Source organism: Callithrix jacchus, chromosome 15, assembly GCF_049354715.1.
Source record: "Callithrix jacchus isolate 240 chromosome 15, calJac240_pri, whole genome shotgun sequence".
In the NCBI taxonomy this organism is placed as follows: Eukaryota; Metazoa; Chordata; class Mammalia; order Primates; family Cebidae; genus Callithrix; species Callithrix jacchus.
Genome location: NC_133516.1, coordinates 48,410,830 through 48,433,691, shown reverse-complemented (window position 1 = coordinate 48,433,691; position 22,862 = coordinate 48,410,830). Strand labels below are relative to the sequence as shown.

At 41.6% G+C, this 22,862-nt stretch overlaps 1 long non-coding RNA gene across 1 annotated transcript in view; it reads right to left on the bottom strand.

Moving 5' to 3' along the window:
* Nucleotides 1-638: 638 nt before the first annotated feature.
* Nucleotides 639-22,862, bottom strand: part of LOC144579431 (uncharacterized) — a 35,588-nt gene continuing 13,364 nt past the window's right edge. Inside the window, exons 2-3 of the long non-coding RNA XR_013526916.1 lie at nucleotides 2,939-3,026; nucleotides 639-749 (exon numbers count right to left, since the gene is read on the bottom strand). This is a non-coding gene — a long non-coding RNA (uncharacterized LOC144579431). The remainder of the gene's footprint in view (nucleotides 750-2,938; nucleotides 3,027-22,862) is intronic.

Sequence of the window (22,862 nt, the reverse complement as noted above, 5' to 3'; positions counted from 1 at the left end):
CAGAGATATTTATATTCTTCACAGATTCTCTGGTATTCTGTGACAGCAGCAGAAAACAGACTAAGACACTGGTGGAGCTGCTCTCTATGTCTTTGAAGAAAGCTCTGAGGCAGCAAAGCAAAGAGACACCATGTAAAGCATTTGACATGGAATTCTGGCAACATGCAGGGAACTTTCCACATGGCTGCACTGAAATAATGTAAGCCAGAGGGATGTGGTATGGAACACAAGTCTGCTCACCATGAAAGCCTTTATTTTCCCCAGAATATATCAGATGTGTAGCTCTTCTTAGAACACATAGAAGGAAAGCTTACTCTAACCATACTGACCTTCTTATTTTATAGAAGAGGAACAGAAGTTTAGAGGGAGTGTGACTTACCCGAGATACAACACCATATTCCAAGAGAGGCACACTGTCTTTTAAATTCCTCTTCTGTACAGTGGTACTTATTACAGTATTTACCTCCACAATGATTATGTGCTTAGAACAGGACCTGGCATGTAGTAAAATTTATTTGCCTAAAAATGAGAGCAACTGCACACACATGAACTGCTACCACAATGTCAAGTTCACACCATGTTTGTAGAAAGACATAGCCCTTCAGTTCAAGAAGATTACATTCTTAAAATGAACAAGGGCATGATTCATTTATTGAACAAATATATTTGAACACCTGTCCTGTGCTGGATGATGAGGGTATAATAATGAAGAAAATAGAAGTGATCTCTTCTTTCATGGAGCATACAGCCTGGTTGATAAGAGAGAAATAAAACAGACAACCTGGTAAATAATTAATTACTTTAAATGTGATGATGGTTTTGAAAGAAAATTATAAATGCTATAACAGATATTCTATATATGTGGCTTCTTAGCAGCAATAATCTCTCTTTTGCTCTACCTACATACATAAATATCAGCACTGCTGTGACCACTGGGGCTGCTAGGGTGGAACATAAATGAAGAGGCTCAGGTGATGGCTCCACAATGCCCACAGTCCCAAGCCAACTTAGAAAGAAAAAGAATTATGTTTCTCATCTGGCATTATTGCCAACCCTCATCTACCAACATGTATCTAAGAGAGGGTCATTTGTCCTTTTCCCATTTTTTGAACAATGTCCTTGGGCAAAATAACAGAAGACCCTAAAGGAAAAACAAATGTTGGCGCTGGCATAAAAATGGTTAACTTATTATGTTAACCACTATTTGTCAAACATCAGCCCAAGTGCCATTTTATAGGGTATTTTATATGTTATTTATTTAATATTCAACAAGTATTTATCAATTACCTACTATGTACCAGGCTCTGTTCTAGGCATTGAGCATAACAACACAGGCAAAAATTGCAACCCTCTTGGGACTTACAGTCTAGTCAGGGGAGGGAGATATTACATATAACAAGTAAGTAAATTTCATGGTATGTTAGCATATCAGGTAGCTCGTGCTATACAGTGAACCACCCCAAATCTCAATGGCTCAAAACAATAATCATTTATTTAGCTCCTGATTCTGTAAATCAGTGATTTAGGCTGGACAGTTCTGGTCTCAGCTGGGTTTGCTCCCAGGTCTGGAAGGCAGCTGGTGAGGTTGCAACTGAGGGCGCATACATATGGGATCGGCTGGAGAAAACTAGGCCATTCTGGTCCGTATCGCTCTCTTATCCTTTCAGCCAGCTAACCCTGTCATGTTCCCATGGCCAGGCAGAGGCAAAGACAAACAGCCCAATCCTGCAAGAGAGCAAAAGAACACCTACACATGCTTTTCAAGTGTCTGCTTACATCATAGTTGCTAACATCCCATTGGCCAAAGAAAGTCACATGACAAAGCCAAGATCCAGAAAGTCAGTAGACTATAAAGTTCCAGGGCAAAACATGCGGTCACAGGAGGGCCATTAGTTGGGGCAATTAAATAAATCACTTTGCCACAAATAGAAAATAAATACTGCAGACAAAAGGCAGGCTTATGGAGATTGAGAGAGTTGAGGCTTAGAAATTTTAAATAAGAGGGGTGGGGATCCCTCTCTGGGAAGACAACATTTGAGAAAGATTTGGTTTTCTTCATCTATTACTATATGCTAGCATTAGTTCTAATTATCACAACAAAACCACACATGTTACAGATGAAAGAATTGAAGCTCGGAGTTGCTAAGTTACCTCCAAGATCTCATATTCTAATGTTAAATAGGACTCTTTCTATTACAAGCCAATGACAACCCAACACAAGCCAGCCAACATAAGCCAAAAGAGCAGGTATGAGAGAGCAGAATGATTGGCTTACAGAATTGAAAAAGCCATCAGTAGATTGGTTTTCAGGAACATTGGGAGTCAGGCCTCTGACCCTATCATTAGGATCTCATTTCTCTCTATGTTTCTGAGCCCAGCTTCTCCTGTTCTTGGGAAGTGTCTCCTGCTGTGTCACGATGGTCAGCAGCAGCTGCTCTGATGTCAAATCCAGGAGGAAACTATGAGCTCTTTTCTGGTAGTTCCCACCTCAATTTAGAGATTCACTCCAGTTGGACCAGTTTTGATCCTAAAGACCTTGACATTTTCGGTGGCCAGAACAATGTGATGTAAAACCTGCCTTATGCAATCACATGCCCTCCACCAAGGGTGGCTGTCTTTAGGTAGCTGGGCAACATAAGTGGTTGATGATTCTAAAATAAATGAATGAATATATAAATAGATTTTAATAAGGACTTAGTAACTTGATATGCATGAGTACTGTAGTCTACACAAGGCTATCTTCTTACCAGACAATATCCAAACCCACTCATGTCTTTAATGAATGAGAATAACTTTTATAGTGTCTTCCGCCACCTTCAACACACACCCACCATCTTTGTGGCTATCATGCAGCTTTTAAAGAACTGTTGATTTAACTCTGTAATCCACAGAGGTGGCGAATAGAGCACCTATGGCACAGAGGAGGCAATCACTTTACCTGAAGAGCAGGCCAGTTCTAGAGCGGAAAATGGAAAAGTCTGATGTCCAAAAGCTACCAAGCAACCACAGAAACTCAATGTGTTCATCTATGAAGGAAAATACAAATGAAATGTCAAAGGTGTCTTTCAGAAGAATCAAGGGTGATTTTCTCCTAAAGAAGTACCCAGTATGGGGCGGGCATGATGGCTCACACCTGTAGTCAAAGCACTTTTGGAGGCCGAGGCAGGCAGATCGCAAGGTCAGGAGTTCAAGACCAACCTGGCTAACATAGTGAAACCCTGTCTCCACTAAAAATGCAAAAATTAGCTGGGCATTGTGGTCCCAGATGCTTGGGAGGCTGAGGCAGGAGAATCACTTGAACCCAAGAGGCAGAAGTTGTGATGAGCCAGGATCATGCCACTGTACTCCATCTTGGGCAACAAAGCAAGACTCTGTCTCAAAAAAAAAAAAGCCAGTATGAAAAATTTCATGTAACCATCCTAATGAAAGCCTTCTTATAAGGATAATGTACATCCTCAACTGCTTTTCTGAATCTCATGGTTGGCAGTTTTGCAACATATCTTTTGAAAAATTGGTTTACATTGGATTTCAAAATATATGATAACATGTGAGATCATGTGACCCAAAGGGAAATACGTTCTTCAGATTAATTCCGTTCAACAAACATGCAGTGAACTCCTACATTGTTCCTGAAGGTGTGCTAATCTAATATTATCATACAAAGACACCTAAAGCTCAGGCCAGCTAAAGGAGCCAGGCATGTTCAATATCTAACCATCTTCCCAGCTGACATTCATGAACTCTATGTGCCAGTCACTTTTCCAAGCACCTGATAGGAATTATCTTTTGTAATCTCCAGACCAACCCTACAGGTGGCTATTCTTATTATCCCCATGGTTCAGATGAAAAACACACACAGAGAGGTTAAGTAATTTGTTCAGTTTCACTCTGGTAGGCAGGCAGAGAGCTGAGAATAGGACCCAGGCAGTTTGACCCCAGAGCTTGTCCTCCATCTCCTGTCTGTACAACCCTGCTTCCTTCTAATTCCTGCAAGCCTTAAAGATGTTATATGAGTCATAGTCACCGAGGGCTCATATTCTAACCTTTATTCTGGGCCAACACACTGCATTGGTCTAGCTATGTCTATTAGCCCACTTAGTCTGCTAGCAATTTTGTGAAGTTGGTATTATTACCCCCATTTTTTCAGGTGAAAAAAATTAAGATTCACACCTGTTAAATAGCAAGACTGAATGGTTAAATATTGGTGAAGTGATCAGAGCAAGGTAAATTTGAGCAGGACCTTTCCCGACTCTCCCCAAGAAATACTTAGAGCTACCATTTACTGTGCACTTATTATTTGCCAGACTTTGTGCTAAATATATTACGTATGTTATCCTCTCTACTCTTCTTGAGAAAACTGAATCATAGAGCACTTCATTGACTTGTCCAAAGTTCATACAGCTAAGAGGTGATGGGCCAAAATTTCAGTCCTATTTCCAGCTGATCCTAAAACTTCTGCTCTTAGCCACTGTGAGTGCACAACATTTTTATATAAGAAGGGTTGAGAACATGCCCCTCCAGTGGAGAACAGATAAACACATGCTGCTATATCCATATAATGGAATACCATGTGGCAATCGAAAGGAACTAATGATATGTACAACATAGATGAATCTCAAATGCATTACGCTAAGTGAAAGAAGCCAGATTCAAATGGCTTCATACTATAAAGACAGAAATCAAATCAATGGTTATCAGGGGTAGGGATGGGGCACTGTGGGAATGACGGAGCTACTCCATACCTTGACTATGGTGGTTGCATGACTGTATGCATTTGTCAAAACTTGCAGACCTGCACACAAGGGGGATGAATTTTACTGTTTGTAATTGATAGCTTAATTCTTTAAATGGAAAAAAAAGAAGAGATGAGAGTGGAAGATCTTTCGGGAAGGTCAGCTAATGCTGAATCTTTAGGAAGCACTAGCTTTCTTCCTAGAAAGTGTGTTGGATGGAAACATGTTGATTTCCTCTGCAAATATTTACTGAGCACCTATTATGTACCAGGTACTGTATTAGGCATAGAGAATACTGTAGTCAACAGGACAAAGGGACTCCTCAACCTCCTGCAGCTTATGTTCTGGTCGAAGTTGAAAAAATAATAACACACAATAATTTTGTCCAATGGTAACAAAATAAGAAAATAAAACAGGGTCATGAGAGACAGTGACTATACTGGAGGTAGGAGAATATGACTTGAGTGATTAGTCTTGCACAAGACACTATAACAACCACACTAACAGTATCGATGAACAGTAATGGATTCAAGGGTTTTTTTAATCAAAATCAATACATCCAGTGAACTCTCACTGATCCATGCATACATTTTCTGCACGGATGTTTTGACCTCAGGGAGGTTTCTTCACATCACCCAGTATACAGGTCACCTTTCCCCAGCCACTCAGGGAGTGCTCATTAACTTTAACAATAAACTACAGGAAACATATTTAGTAAGAGCAATATGCTGGGGCAAGAGATCCCATTATTCATTCTTGAGACTTGGAGCAATGCTTTTTGGATTATTCACACGGCTGCTCCTGTCAATTCTAAGTGGATTTATCCTCTATTCTTTTACACAATATTAAAACATTACAATTCCTCTCCAACCTGCACTGTTTGCTTAGCTTTGTATTTTATGAACAAAGCATTCTTCCCTTCCCCTGTACTCTTTCCTGTGCTTTGTGCCCAGGAAAACCACACGACTTGAAATGCTTTGGGGTTGGGTGGCTTCTTCCTGCATCTTAGCCCCTTATGTCCTGAGAACACAATGCCAGAAGTCACCTCCCGCATTTACAAGGTATGTTCCTTGTTTGACTAGAACATATCCTTTCTCCCTTTGTCCTTTGCTCACCTAGAGAATGCTTCAAGTTCAAAATGTCAGCATAGAGTCAGCAATTGTCAAAGGTGAGAGTGGGAATAACTTTGGTATCTTTGCAAATACACCACGTTGTCCCCAGCATCTTCATTCCAACCCCACTTGCTCCCCAGCCCCCGAAATGTAGTCTGATGTGGGCCAGTTCCGTAGCCATCTTTGGCTTCCAGGTTAAAGAACCTGGTTGGTTATTGTCTCTGTAATGGCTCCAGGAGTAAGATTACTGTTATGATACCCAAACTCTTGCGAAGGTTGCAAAATCTGACACAAGTTGTTCCTGAATTTCCAGTGCTCAGAAAAGAAAACACTTTGTCTTTTGTCCCGGTAAGCTGTTTACTCAGAGCTTTGAGTACCTAGGGGGGCTCCCCACCTCTCATATACAGAAATGATGACTCCCAGCCAGTTGGCATTGTCTATTTTAATTTGTCTGCAAGCACATCTTTTTCTTCTTTAACTCTCTGTGAATGTCAAGACTCTTCACTGGGAACTAAAAAAGAAGTTAAGAATGTGGGGACGTCTCTGGCAGAAGAGACAATAAAGTTGCTCCCTGCCAAAGGCTGATGTGCCCCAACAGGTTTAGACCATGTGAAAACCATGTCTCAGGTGAGGATTGGCTGTCCTGCCCTGCTGCTCTGACAGCCTTGACTCTCTCATCGGTGTTACTAGAAGGAGTAAAACATGCATTTTTGCACCTGAAATGTCTGTGTTTGCTACTAGACCTGTGGTCTTGGTTAAATTCTGTGACATCAAGTGGTTTCCAAAGCAGCGAGAGGCACATTGATTCTGAAGAAGTCATCAGAGACATGTGAAAAGGTTAAGCTACAAAGATGTTCACGATGGCAGTGTTTATAATAGAAAGGAGCATGAGGAGGAAGAGAGGGAAGAAGGAAGGAAGGAAGGGAGGGAGGGATCCAGAGAGGGAGGAAAGGGAGGGAGGGAAGGGGGAAAGGAACAGAAAGAGAAGGAAAAAAGAGAGGGGACCATCTAAATGTCTGATAATATAGTACTGGCTGGCTGAACAAATTATGATGTAGCCATTTGATGTTAATAACATACAGTCATGAAAACTGATGCTATAGAAAGCTATGTGATGGAGGCCAGGTGTGGTGGCTCATTCCTGTAATCCCAGCACTTTGGGAGGCTGAGTCAAGAGGATCACTTGAGTCCAGGAATTCCAGATCAGCCTGGGCAACATAGGGAGACCGAGTCTCTACAAAAAAAAATAGAAAATTAGCCAGTCATGGTGGCACATGCCTGTAGTCCTAGCTACCTGGGAGGCTGAAGTGGGAGGATGACTTGAGCCCAGGAGATCAAGGCTGCAGTGAGCTCTGATCGCACCACTGCACTTCATTCTGGGCAATGGGGCAAGACCCTGTGTCAAAAAAGGAAAGAAAGAAAGAGAAAAAGAGAGGAAGGAAAGAGGGAAGGAAAGGGAAGGGGGAGGGAAAGGAAAGGGAAGGGGGAGAAGAAGGAAAGGGAAGGGGGAGGGGGAGGAAAGGAAAGGAAGAAAGAAGAAAGAAAGCTATATAATGGCATGAAAATATTTTTTTCTCCTATATATACCAGCACACTAGAAGAAAACTAGAAATGTTTGGTAAATGAATAAATGAATGTTCAGGAATTACTCTTAACTTACAAAAAACTTTGCATTTATATGTATAAAATAATCTCATTTTTGTTTTAAATATATATGTAGATATAGAAATGGAAGGATATGCCCTAGGATATTAATAGCTTTTCTATTTAGATAATAGGATTATGGATTATATATATTTTCTTTTCGGCCATTTGCATTTCTAGTTTTCTTCATCAAACATAGATTATTTGGGGGTAAAGAAATAAATAAGTTAAAATTTTAGGAAAAGCTGAAGAAGCCAGGACTATTGAGGGTGAAGAAGAGAGAATTTTAACTCCTTTACAAGGACTTATTTTGCCCACTTATTTTCCCTTTTTCCAAGGACATATATAAGTTTCAAAGTTACCCACCCTCTGACACTGAGGTCAGTTTTTTTGTTTTTTTTGTTTTTGAGATGGAGTTTCACTCTTGTTACCCAGGCTGGAGTGCAATGGCGTGATCTCGGCTCACTGCAACCTCCGCCTCCTGTGTTCAGGCGATTCTCCTGCCTCAGCCTCCTGAGTAGCTGGGATTACAGGCACGCACCACCATGCCCAGCTAATTTTTTGCATTTTTAGTAGAGATGGGGTTTCACCATGTTGACCAGGATGGTCTCGATCTCTTGACCTCGTGATCCACCCACCTCGGCCTCCCAAAGTGCTGGGATTACAGGCTTGAGCCACCGTGCCTGGCCCGGTCAGTTTTTTTAAACTACAGAAAGTGGAGCAGAGCTAGCTACAAGGCTGACCTGAGATTCACTGTCTATCCTCCTTTCATTCCTTCGATAAACTTTTCTCGAGAGCCTCATGCAGGGCACTGAGGACATACAGAGGCAACCCCAGCCCTGTGGAGCCCACGGCACAGCACAGAGCTCCTCATACTCAGCACTGCTCACATCGGGGTCTGGATAATCCTTTGTTCCAGGGCACTGCACTGTGGGATGTTCAGTAGCATTCCCTGACCTCCACTAGCTAGAGGCTAAGAGTACCTGCTTCCATGGTGACAACCGCCTCCAGACAATGACAAACATGGGGAAAATTGCCCACAGAGAAGAACCACTGGTCTAGCACATAAAGATAAAATGTGAGAACTGCTGTAAAGAAGGACTTCAGGAGAATGTATCGAAGTGGACTTGGTCCGATCCATAGGGTCAGGAAATCTGAAGTCTGAGCAGGAGGGACGTACACAAGGCAGGGACAAAGAAGAGAGCATCCATGGAATGGAGACCAGGGCTGGAGAACTGGGGACCTTTTTTTCTGTTTTCAAGACAGGGTCTTGCTCTGCCTCCCAGGCTAGAGTCCAGTGGCACAGTCACAGCTCACTTCAGCCTGGACTTCCTGGGCTCAAAGGATCCTCCCACCTCAGCCTGCTAAGTAGCTGTGATGACAGGCATGTGCCACCAGGCCCAGCTCACTTTTTAATTTTTTGTGGAGATGGGATCTCCCTGTGTTGCCCAGGATGAGCTTGAACTCCTGGGTTCAAGCAGTCCTCTTGCCTCAGCCTCCCAGAGTTCTGGAATCATTTGGGCTCCATTTTGAGAGACCGGTAGTTTGGGAATCCCAGTCTTGGTGCCCTGGGTCTCCTGAGGACAACAGCCTGGAGAGATACAACCTCTTCACTGTGCATAGGGCTTAAAATAGCGGTTCAAAGGATGGGGTTTAGGATCAAAGAGCCCTGTAGTTTTCATCCTGGCTCCTCTACTTACTAGTTGCATAATTTGGGGCATATTATTAAACCTCTCTGAATTGCAGTTTTCCCGTCTGTAAAATGGGCTTAACACTTGCAATCTCACAGGATTTCTTTGAAGATTAATTTCTTTAAAGCCCCTTATGCAGCACCAGACACGTGCCATATGTTCCACAGATTACGGCTGCTGATAACTCTTATTTTTTGAGCACTCACAAAGTTACCATGCATCATGGCTTTTCCACGCAACTTAGAGCTTGATATATAGTATTTCATTTAATCTTCATGATGTTCTTTTAATCTTACTCATTATTTTAATCTTCTTTTACACATGAGGATATACATATAGCCAAGTTAGGTAACCTGCTTGAAAGTTACACAGCCATGAAGTGGCAGAGCCAGGATTTTCATCAGAGATGTTTAAAGAAAGAGTTCATTTTCTTGATCCAATGCCAGACTGCCTTTCTCACTATCCATCTAACCATTGTCATATGTTTCATCATTCTTTTGCTGGAGAAAAAATTACCACAAATTTAGGAGGTTGGAACAACACAAATGTATTATCTTTCCAGTAGGTGAGATGTCTGTGCACGGGACTTAGCTAGACTCTCTTCAGAGCCTCACTGACTTGGAATCAAGATGTCAACCAGGACTGTGGTTCTCATTTGGGGTTTTGGGTGCTCTTCTAAGTATGCAGGTCATTTTTCTGCCAGCTGTCAGCCAGGCACCACTGTCAGCTCCTATAGGCTGTCTCAGTCCCTCACCACATCCTCCACAGGCATTCACAAACCTGGGTGTCTGCTCTCTCCCAGGTCAACAGAGACCTCCACTGTTTGACCTCCACCTCTGCTGTCTTCTCCTTTAAAAGGGCTCATGTGACTGGGCACAGTGGCTCACACCTGTAATCCCAGCACGTTGAGAGGCTGAGGCAGGTAGATCACAAGATTAGGAGAAGGAGACCATCTGGCTAACACGGTGAAACCCCATCTCTACTAAAAAATACAAAATATTAGTCAGGCGTGGTGGCATGCGCCTGTAGTCCCAGCTACTAGGGAGGCTGAGGCGGGAGAATCACTTGAGCCCAGGAGACAGAGGTTGCAGTGAGCTGAGATCATGCCACTGCACTCCAGCCTGAGCAACAGAGCAAAACTCCATCTCAAAAAAAAAAAAAAAAATGGCAGGGGGTGGCTCATGTGAGGAGGCCAGACCCACCTGGAGGATCACCATATCCTAAAGTCAACTAATCTGGGGCCTTAATGACATCTGCAGACGTGTTTCACAGCAGTACCTGGAATCGTGTTTGACTGTATGTGATTCACACACATGGAAAGTGTGTGCATCAGGTCCCGGGAATCTTGGGAGCCACCTCGGAATTCCATCTGCCATTTTTAATTTCTGTGTTTTTAAGCAGTGGTTGAGGTTGCTGAGGCTATCAAAGAGAGTTGCCTGCCCACGCCGTGTTTTCAGGCCTAACACAGCCCTTTGGAATGACATCTCTCTTAAGACCTCTCCTTCCCCACCTTGCTCAGTCTCTCAAGCATGCATATAGGAGTTGACCAACACTTTCCTGGTGGTGAGGTTTGGGGGCTACACCTCAATTGTTATTTCATCAGCTCCATGAATTTTACTGTAATTCTTCCCTCCTCCATTCTCTGTTAGGAAAGCCAGGTAATTCCCACTATGAAGAGGGAAAGTCCGTCATGTTGGAGCAGGGAAAGGGTACCTGTGCCAGCTATAACTAGGACTGATTCCAGTTCAGCTAGTCAGTGCCAGTTGGTGGTATCCAAACCTTATTTCTGCCTTCTCAGCCACGGCTTACCCTCCCCCACTTATCCTCACCACTACTATGTTCTCTGGTTTCCCCTGAAAATTCCTGTGTTCTTACGAGCATGCCAAGAAAATTGTGCTCAAACCATCTGGACAAGTAATCCCAGCGTGAAAATATCTTGGTGCTTGAGCTTCCCAAACTAAAAAGGTTTTGATTTGAGTCACCCACAGAGACCCGCCCTAAAGCAGCCTCATTTTTTTTTTAAAGGAAGGGAAATGAGACCTTCATAGAAAGGCAGCCTCTAGACTAGGAAATCTCACCCTGCCATAGATTTCTTCACATCTGATCTCCGTGAAAAATTCCGCTAATTTTTCAAAAGTAACAAATGAAAAATGTGAAAGACAAGATGTAGACAATTAACTGTACCAAGTATGTGGACTAGATAAAAGGTTTAAGGTAAAAATCCTTCAGAAAAAAATCTGTCAAATGAAGTAAACCTTTTGTTCTAACCAGACTATCTGGCCTCTGTTTATTTGGTTCTTGATAATTTCAAGGAGAATATTGGTACTGGTCCATTTAGGAGTTCTTTGGAAGAGAGTAAAGCGATTATACGCTAGTGTATAAGTTAGACATTATTATAGTAAATGGAAGCCAATAAAAGTGTTAAATGAGTGTATATTCCACAACTATATGTAGTGAGATTAAAAATCAAAGAAATACTAGCTGTGTTCAGAAAGGTCAAAACACCTAGGATCTTAACCAAGTCCAAAGTCTGCAACTGAACTCATCAAAGCCGACTCTCTCCCCACTTGTCACTGAAGAAAGACAAAAAGGCCCCTGGGAGCCCAGGAGAGATGAGCTGGGGTATGAATAGGCCAATTCCCATCAGTCACTGTGAAATGGTCCCGCTGTCTGGAGTAACATCTGAGGTTTGTTGTCTCATAGTCATGGAGAACAAGGACGTGGACGCACAAAGAGTGAGGTTGAGAGCAGGGGGTTTTATAGATGAGCTGGTGAGGAGGTGGTGTCTGATTTACATACAACATGAAAGACTGGTTGGAGTAGGTGTGCCATTTGCATAGGTCCAGAATCTCTGGTAGCTTTCACCTTACTATTTTATTATGCAGGAGGGTTCTCTGCCTGAGTTGCGCCATGTTGCCCATTTTTTTTATTACTATACACGTGATAGCAAAAAAAATAAACAAATAAAGGGAAGATGGAACCTTCATGTTGGACATACCTGGTCCCCAGGTAGCCCTTTTCTGTTGGTGCAGCTACTAGCATTTCCCTGTGCAAGCTTCCAGCTTTCTTATCTATGTTTGCAGCTCAATTTTTCAGGCTGCTCTCTGTTAGAAAAGGAATGATTTGGAGGGCTGCTTTTTGTTAGAAAAGAAATTCTGTCAAGGACTCTTTTGCCCTCACTATCTGCCTAAATAATTTCTTTCTATCGCCTGTATCAATTGTTTAAGGGCTGTTCTTAGGGGGCATGAACTCTCTAGGATACCATCTGCCTGCTTCATGGGGCAGAGAAGACCACGGCAGCCAAAGAAAGCCCTCGGGCAAAGAAATGCCGGCTCTGGCCCTTGAAAAGAAGATGAGTGCCTGATTATGGTCAGGAGATTTAGTGAGGTGCTTCATTTCTCCTAAGAAGGGATATAACAAGCTCTGTTCCAATGTTCTCGTAGAACCTGTGGGGGCAAAAATCCCACTACAAAGAGCAAAATGTTTCTTGACATACAAAGGATGTTCAGAAAGTACATTATGATATTAAACAACAGGATAAAGATCAATATCCTGAATGTCTGGTCCCCAGTATCTCCTCATCTCCTCTGTCCATCCTCTGTGCTCTCCGTGATCCGCCACCCTGGCTTTCTTTCAGGGACTTAAACCACCCTGCTACCTCCCACGGCAGAAGCTTTGTACATGCTGTTCTCCCCACCCTAGTTTGGGGATCCCTTCATGATTAGCTCAGTTTTTCCTTGTATAAAAATTCCTCCTGACCCCACCCGCACCCCAGACTATGTTACATTAGAACTTATACCCATTCCAAATGTGTACCCAGCCTTTCATTAGATCAGTGAGTGCAATGAGCTCAAGAACACTGCTGCCCCCTATTTCCTACCCTATCCCCAGAGGCTGGCACCATGCCTGGCACACAAGAGAACAGGGAACATCAGATGAGTGAATGGATGCTAGGACAGTAAATTCCAAAGGTCAGCCACGCAAAGGGAACCCATTGTAGATATTTGTGATGACTCTAGCATATATCATTGCTCTTTTTATTTTAATTTGAATCCCTAATCATATTAAAATCAAAAAGTATACAATATACAAAATCAAAAAGTATACAATAATTTCCCTTTATTGTATCTATATTTAAATCATCATGATGATTTAAAATATGCTGTTTCCTTCCCACCTCTCCTCCAGGCACCCATTTTCCCTCCTCTGAAGTAACTCTTTCTTGTGTGATTGCCTCTATGATAATTCATTTCTAGGGTCTCCCTCTAAAAATGGTATACGCACATAGACTCAGATACCCATATGCATTCCTTCTTTTTTTCTGGAGTTGGCAATATACTGTGGATACTGCAACTTTTTTTTTTTTTTTTTTTTTTGAGACTGATTCTCACTATGTGGCCCAGGCTGGAGTGTAGTGGCACAGTCTCGGCTCACTGCAACCTCCACTTCCCAGGTTCAAGTGATTCTCCTATCTCAGCCTCCCAAATAGCTGGGATTACAGGCATATGCCACCATGCCCAGCTAATTTTTGTATTTTTAGTAGAGACAGTGTTTTCCCATGTTGGCCAGGCTGGTCTTGAACTCCTGACCTCAAGTGATCCGCCTGCCTCAGCCTCCCAAAGTGCTGGGATTGCAGGCATGAGCCATTGCGTCCAGCCTGCAACTTTCTTCATTTAACAACAAAACTAGAAATAAGTCCATATGAGGATATAAAAATTTCCTTATTCTTTTTTTTTTTGTTTTCCCAACACTTTATAAAAATATTCAAAATAGACTGGGCATGGTGGCTCATGCCTGTGATCCCAGCACTTTGGGAGACGGAGATGGGCAGATCACTTGAGGTCAGGAGTTTGAGACCAGCCTGGCCAACATGGTGAAACTCCATCTCTACTAAAAATACAAAAATCAGCCTGCACGGTGGTGTGTGCTTGTAATCCTAGCTACTTGGGAGGCTGAGGCAGAAGAATTGCTTGAACCTGGGAGGCAGAGGTTGCAGTGAGCTGAAACTGTGCAACTGCACTCCAGTCTGGGCAACAAAACAAGGCTTTGTCTCAAAAAAAAAAAAAACCCAAAAAACAAACACATACAAACACGCACACACACACACAAATTCAAAACAGAGTGAAGCTTAAGTAGTTTTACCAGGAATGCCTGTGAATACCTACCAGTTAACTTTTACCATTAACATTTTACTGTGCCTGCTTTATCAAATATTCATCCATCAGTCATCTTTTTATCCATCCAGCAATCCATATTATTTGCGATGCATTTCAAAGTAAATAGAAACCATCAATAGACTTTTACTCAAATACTCCAGCAAGCGTATTCTTAGTCAGAATTTTCATTACTGGTTTATAATGTTTTACTTTAAAAAATATGTATTGTGTGATAAAATGCACAAATTTTTAAGTAAACATTCTCTAAGCTTTGACTAACATACAAATAGCTGTCCAAATTCACTGCATTTGGACAATAAATACTTTCGTGTAACCCAAACCCCTATCAAGATACAGGGGATTAACATCACCCTCAGAAACTTCCTTCATGCCCTTTACCCACCAATCCCACCCTTCTGCCCTCAGAGGCAACTCTTGTTCTTTTTCTCCCATAAAATCGCTTTGCCCATTCTAGAATGTCCTATAAATGAAATCATACAGTATGTTCTGTCTTGCTTTTGAGGTCCATCCACCCCATTGCACGCATTCATAGTTACTCCTTTTTATTGCTGAGTCGTAGAATATCATAGTATCCACAGTTCATTTACCTTTCTCGGTCTTTGTAAAAGCTACATATTATGTCATTGATTATGAATCTTTGGACTGTTTCTACCTTCTGTGATGACAGAGAGAGTCACCTCCTACATAGATTACAAATATATAGGCTGAATTACTAGAAGTGGAATCACTGAGTTAGCCCTTATTTTTTGATTCTCAAATTTGAGAGCAAAACTGGTGCATGAGGCCAGGCATAGTGGCTCACACCTGTAATCCTAGCACTTTGGGAGGCTGGGGCGGGAGGATCACTTGAGCTCAGGGGTTCAAGACTAGCCTATGCAACCCAGTAAGACCTCATCTCTATTTTTTTAATAAATAAAATTTTAAAAATAAAAATAAACTGGTGCATGACAAATTCAAAACTAAGGCACATCGGCTGTGTTTAAGTGGCAGATGACTTGCAAGGCATCTTATGAAAATGAGAATGATGAATTACGAGTTCAGTCATTTCCAGTTTGCAAGGAAGGATACTGAAGTCAAATGTTGGCCTCTCAACCCAAATGCCCATGTTCTATTGCACAGCTGAAAGCTGAGAGACTGGTCGCAGAGAACAAAATTCTATGAATATGAATATCGGTAGGTTTTAAACTCCTCTAGAGTGGATATCATTTTGTCCACATTCCTCTAGTTTCCCAGTAAACCTTTTGTTTCTGGCAGACTTTATCCCTGAAACTTTACTGCAGACTGGCTGCTGGTCTTGCTCTCAGCCGTAATCCTTTGTTCAAGAACTCACATCCCAGGAAGGCTCTGGGTTTCATTAGTTAAGCTTTCCCTCCACCCTTTTTTCACACCCATTATCCCAGGCCCAGGAAGGTGGTGATATGTTTTCCTTACTTTTCTCCCTTTCTCCTTTATTTCCTACTGATAAATGGCAAAAGCAGCTGTAGAGTTTGCTTTGAAGGTTCTGATGGATGAGCATGATGAATCGGTGATGGATTAGAGCAGATGAATCACAGAACAGAACACAGAAAGGGAACCAGGGAGAGAAGGAAGCTGGCTCCCAGCTTTACGTTTTTCAAACTTGCCTTAAAAGCCAGCATTTCTTTTAATCTGGTTCCAGTTTCTGCGGTGACTCCGCATATGTTTAAAAGGAGAGGCCAGGTGCAGTGTCTCACGCCTGTAATCCCAGCACTATGGGAAGCCGAGGAGGACAGATCACTTGATGTCAGGAGTTCAAGACCAGCCTGGTTAACATGGTGAAACCTCGTCTCTATTAAAAATACAAAAAAAATTAGCTGGGCAAGGTGGCACATGCCTGAAGTCCCAGCTACTCAGGAGGCTGAGGCAGGAGAATTGCTTGAACCCAGGAGGCGGAGGTTGCAGTGAGCTGAGATCGTGCCACTGCACTCCAGCCTGGGCAACACAGCAAGACTCCGTCTCAAAAGAAAGAAAAAAAAAAGAAGGAGGGGGAGAGCGAGAGAAGTCCTGTGGATATAAACAAGGAATTCTTCAGTCTGACTCTGAGGATGCATTGTCATTCAGGGCACTGAAATAGCTAGGAAACCACTTCAAGGCCCCTCAGAAACAACTGGGCAGCTCCAGGAAGAAGAACAGTTGGCAAACCAAGTGACAGAATTCAAAACTGTAAATCTTTAACATGAGGGTTGACTAGCAAAATACAGCTGCTGCTGCTAGTAGCCATATCCTTGTTTGGAAGGAAAATGTATGCTTGAGCTGATGATCATTAACCACTTGGTTACTGTGAAATGGTAAGCATTAGCAGGTTGGAATCTGGTCTTGTTTTGAACCCAAGAAAAATAAGAAAAGTTATTGCATTGCTGTAATGTTTTCTGGTCTTAAAGGGACAAAGAAAATAAACTGCAGTCTGGAACTGCCGTTAAGATTGAGACTGAGAAATTCCAAGTCCTCCTTTGAAATTCAAGAGATACTTAAAAGAGAAGAAAGATCTTGGTAGGATGGATGATTCCTTTGTTTTTGAACAAGAGGGGCCCTCTTCCTCCCTAGAAGGAAAGCTATTCAAAGGAAATCATTAAAGGACATCCCTTTTTGCACAGCTTAGACTCCTGCCATACATGTAAAACCAAGTGTAGAATTGATGCAATTACCCAAATAACAAGGGCCAGGGAAGAAAGGAAGGGAAAATGTAGGCTTGGCTATTTGGCTAATTGCTCGGACCCAACAATTCACCCCAACTCCCTAAGACATAATCCACATGAAATAGTTACTCATAACTTTCAAATTTCATATTTTAAGAAAGATAGTAGAAATATTAAGGGAAACAACAGGGAACGAAATCTAGGTTTTGATTTATCGAAAACCTTTTGGCCATAAGAGTTAGAGTTCTAAGATGATCAATACTGGTTCCAAGATTAAAGATTTGAAAGAGGCTCTCCCAGCATTGCTGAATACTGATAAGCGATAATCCTCTCCAACAGTGTGGTTGAACACTGGCTATAAGACAGCCACTTTGCAAAATCATTTCCCAGGATTATCTGATTTAATTTCTACCTCATCCCTGTGGAGATTTTAGCACTTCTCTCTCTTAGAGACATTTAAGAATAAAGGGAGTTATTTTTTAAAACAGTTCTTTCTGCCCTGCTCAAAGTGGATCTAAAACCAATAAGTAGTGGTCAGAAAAGAAATTTCTTATCCTCTGCCCCTCTTTGCCACACCTTTTGCATTGGCTTTCCTGAGAATGTGGGTCTACTGGGCGCACCTAGGAATTCTATGTCAATTGTTGCTCATGTCTTCGGTTCATTTCCACACCTCTTGTTGCCAAATACTGGACTGATTCTTGGTCACAATAAGTTGAGGAATAATAGCGGAAAAGAAGGGAATAGATGGAATTGCTTTGTGTGCACTTTGACCATACATATTCTATAAATCCACTTACAAGGCTGGCATAGCCCCCCACTCCACCCCACCCCTGCATCTGTTTGGGAAAGGCATGTTAAATATAAATGAAGGTTAGCTGAGTTCGGTGGCTCACGCCTGTAATCCCAGAACTTTGGGAGGCTGAGGCAAGTAGCTCATGAGGTCAGGAGTTCAAGACCAGCCTGACCAATATGGTGAAACCCCGTCTCTACTAAAAATACAACAATTAGCAGGGTGTGGTGGCAGGAGCCTGTAATCCCGGCTACTCAGGAGGCTCAGGCAGGAGAATCACTTGTACCCAGGAGGCAGATGTTGCAGTGAGCCAAGATCATGCCACTGCACTCTAGCCTGAGTGAAAGAGTGAGACTCCATCTAAAAATATATATATATTGAGAGAGAGAGAGTGAAGGTTAAATGATCAGTCAAATTGTACCCGAACACTAATAAAACTAACTCAGAGTACTAAAGAATGCATGTGGCTTGTTTAGAAGACAGCACCATCTACATCGCATTTCTGACCACAGTGAGCATCTTATGGTTAAATATGTTTTTTTCAGCAAGTATTTATTGAGCAATTTCTAGGTACCGGTTTACTTGCTAGATCCTGAAGATGCCTTCATAAATAAGATATGCATTGTCCCTTTTAATGCATATAGTACAGTAGATGGCTGGCATTAAATATATAATCATTGGGATAAAAATATAGTTACCAACTGTAATAAGTGCTACAGAAGAAAGGGATCTGGAAGAGCACATAATTTTTATGGGTGTCCCAGAAAGGCCTCTCTGAAGAAGTGACCAGAAACTGGGGTCTGAAGTAAGACATCATCAAGTCAGAACTAATGGTAAGGATATTCCAGGCAAAGCATTGGCAAAGGCTGTGCAGCTAGAAAGTGTCAGGTTAGTTCGCAGAATTGAAAGAAGGCTGGTGCACCTGTTGCAAGCAGAATGGGGGGTAAGGCACAGGGCTATGGGCATCAGCAGGTACTGGAATGGCAGGAAGGGACTAAATATAGCAAGTCCGAGCCAGCTGGCCTGCATAAATATTTATTAAAGCTTTGCAAGAACAATGAAGAGACATTTCTCAAAAGAAGACATACAAATGGTCAACAGGTACATGAAAAAAATGCTCAATATCATTAATCAGCAAGAAAATACAAATCGAAACCAAATGATATCTTATCTTACCCCAGTTAGAAAAGCTATTATTTAAAAAAGAAATAGATGCTGGCAAGGATACAGAGAAACAGGAACTCTTACCCACTGTTGGTGGGAATGTAAATTAGTACAGACATTATGGGAAAAGTACGGAGATTTCAAGAAAACTAAAAATAGAACTACCAGCAATCCCACTGCTGGGTATTTATCCAAAGGAAATAAGTCAGTATATTGTAAACTAAAAAAAAAAAAAAAAAAAGCCAGTATATCAAATGGATGCCTGCACCCCTATGCTTATCGCAGCACTATTCATAATAGCAAAGATATGGACTCAACCTAAGTGCCCATCAACGGACACATGGTAAAGAAAATGTGGTGTATATATACACAATGAAGTACTACACAGCAATTAAAAAGAAGGAAATTTTGTCTTTTGTACCAAGATGGATGGAACTCGTGGTCATGCTGTTAGGCAAAATAAGCCAGACACAGAAAGACAAATATCACATGTTCTCATATGTGCAAGCTAAAAGAGTTGATCTTACAGAGAAAGAGAGCAGAATGGGCCAGGCACAGTGGCTTATGCCGGTAATCTCAACACTTTGGGAGGCCCAGGTGGGTGGATTGCTTGAGCCCAAGAGTCAAGAATAGAACAAAAGATACAAGAGGCTGGGAAGGATGTGTGGGTAGGGGAGCGAAATGAGGAGAGTTTGGTTAATGGGTACAAACATACAGTTAGATAGAAGTAAGTTTCAATGTTTGATAGCAGAGTAGGGTGGCTGTAGCTAATAACAATGTAGTGTGTATTTCAAAATAGCTAGAAGAGTAGGCTTGAAATGTTCCCAAAACATAGAAAGGATAAATACTAGGGATAATGGATACTCCAAATATCCTGATTTGATCGTTACACATTCTGTGCATGTAGCAAAAGACCACATCTACCCCATAAAAAGTATACAAATATGACATATCAATTGAAAAAGATTTAAAAAGAAAAAAATATAAGTGGATAAGCAAAAGCAAAAATAAAGCTTTACAAGAACAATGAATGTGACACCATTTGAGGGTTTGAAGCAGGAGAGTGAAATTATGAGATCTACATTTTAAAGCACTGATTCAGGCTGAGGACTGGAGACTGGGTTGAAGGCAGCAAGCCTAGATTAAGGAGACCAGCTAGGAGGCTGCTCCAGCAGCACCAACAAAAGTCGAGAGTGGCTTTAGCTAGGGTGGTAGCTCTAGAGATATGAACTGGTTTGAGAGATTGAAGAAATCAATATTATTCCATCCCTGAACAGAGAGACAATAGGCATCACCGCAGAACAAAATCAAATAACACTTTGGGGGTTGCATTTGGTCAACCAAATGAAGTCGTTCACACCTACCTACATAGATTGTTTTTCTAGGGAAGAGAGTTTCCTAAATTATTCTCATCAATACTGTTGATTGGCAGTTACTGGCTTTCTAGATGTTGACACTGGCATTAAGAAGTCATAAAGATTAGCACATCGCTCCTTTCATTGAATTGTTTAAAAGACTCTACAAGAGTTTAAAAGACTCTATATGAGGTGATACAGGCACTGTGTGTTTATTTAACTACGAAGTGTTTATCAGAATTCGTCACAACCTCTATTATCCCTAGCATTAACCCTACAGGATATATTTTTCATCTTTCTCAACACAATCATCTACTTTATCAGCCACTCTTTCATCCCTGAGTCAGCAAGTCTGTCTTCTAAACATCATGGCTCACAATGAATTGGTCTCCCATGCACAGTAACATTCTGTTGCCTGGTCCATATTAATTCTTTGCTGTCTATATCTGATTGCACACATTGAACTGGGCTCTCGTGACCTTTACTCATCCTCAGCAGAGCTGAACAACAAACTGGGCTTTATGTAATGTTTGTGTTTGCTCAAACCGCAGCCCTTAGCTGGATAGAGTCTACAAGTTGCTTTTTCAGTTGAGTTGGCAACGACTCGTTATTTGGAGGTCAAGTTTGCATATTCTGTTTCCAATAACATGCCTGTGATGAGCCAATAACTGGGCTGCCTGTATTTATGAATGAGCCACTGCAACACCCACTGCAATCATAGCAACATGGGGGTCACCCCCATAACCAGAATCAGAAGGACTTTCTTCATCTTAATGTATTGCTCAAGACTTGTTAGAATATTTTAGTATTTTTAAATATTTTTAACATTTTTTCATTAATAGCACATTTATTCTCTATTGAAAGATGAACATCTGAAGGATTTTAGTGATGTCTCTGTTAAGATATCCCAGTTGTGCCTATGCACACACTGAAAAGGGTACTCATGAAGATAGTGAACTGGATAAAATGCCAAGAGCTGAGCTAAGAATCTTAATTGGATCCAAAGTCACTGTCTCACTATGTCTTCCCAGTTGGCTGGCAGTCTCCCTTTGTCACTTCTTTCTCTCTTTTTTTTTTTTTTTTTTTTTGTCTTTTTTGAATGGTGGTAAAATATATATCATGTAAAATGTATCTTTTTAACCCTTTTTAAATATGTAGTCTGTGGCATTAAGTACATTCAGAATGTTGTGCAACCATCGTTGTTAACCTATTTCTAGACTTTTTTATCATCCCATCCGGAAACTCTGTACCCATTAAACAATTCCCTCCCTCCCCTTTCCCTCCTCCCCTCAGTACCTGGCAGCCTCTATCTTGCTTTCTGTCTCTATGAATTTGCCGATTCTGGGCCCTTTATATACATGGAATCACACAGCATTTGTCTTTCAGTGTCTGGCTTATTTCACTTGGCATATATTTCCAGGATTCATCCGTGTGGTAACATATGTCTGAATTTCATTTCTTCTTGTGGCTGAATAGTATTCCACTATATGGATATTCTGCATTTTATCTATTCATTAGTTAGTGGGCATTTGGGTTATGTCTACCTTTTGGCTATTGTGAATAATGCTGGTGTGAATATAGCAGTGCAAGAATCCATTGGAGTTCCTACTTTCAGTTCTTTTGAGTATATAGCTAGGAGTGGAATCACTGGCTCATATGGTAATTCTATGTTTAGCTTTTTGAGGAATTGCCAAATTGTTTTTATAGCAGCTGCACCATTGTACATTCCCACAAACAATTCACCAGGATTCCAGTTTCTCTATATACCACCACCACTTGTTATTTTCCATTTTTTGGATAATAGCCATGCTAATGGGTGTGTCCATTTCGTTTTAAGTGGTCCTGTGTCTACATGCCTGGTCCTCTTGACATAATCACCTGACCACTCTATTCAACATGGCTGAAGTAGTTGCACATATAGATGCAAATTTTCATTCATGCAAAAACTGAAAAAAGTCTATCCTCCACATTCAAAGTAAGAAAACGATGATGATCCATGACAGACAGTGTAGCCAACTGGCTGAAAGCTCAGAATCTGCCACCAGACTGTCAGAATTTGAACCCCATCTCTGCTCTAACGAGCTGAGTTTATGCATCCTTATCACAGTGAGCTGCACAATTCCTATGTAGCTTCATCCCCTATGAAATGAAGATAATAATGATAACTGCCTCCTATGGTGATGGAAGGATTAAATAAGTTTATAAATGCAAAGCACTTAGAACAGTGCTCTGTAAATATTAGTTTAAGCAACACTGATCTAGTACATTTCTGGGGCACACATGCATGAAGACTTTGGGGCCTCATCTCATATCCCAGGCAACTAAGTTAGATTTTTAATGGGAAGTAGAATCTGCTTTTTTTTTGAGACAGGGTCTCACTCTGTCACCCAGGCTGAAGTGCATGGCACCATTTTGGCTCACTGCCACCTCTGCCTCACAGGTTTAAGCAATGCTCATGTCTCAGCCTCCTGAGTAGCTGGGATTACAAGTGTGTGTCACCACACCCAGCTAATTTTTGTATTTTCAGTAGAGACAGGGTTTT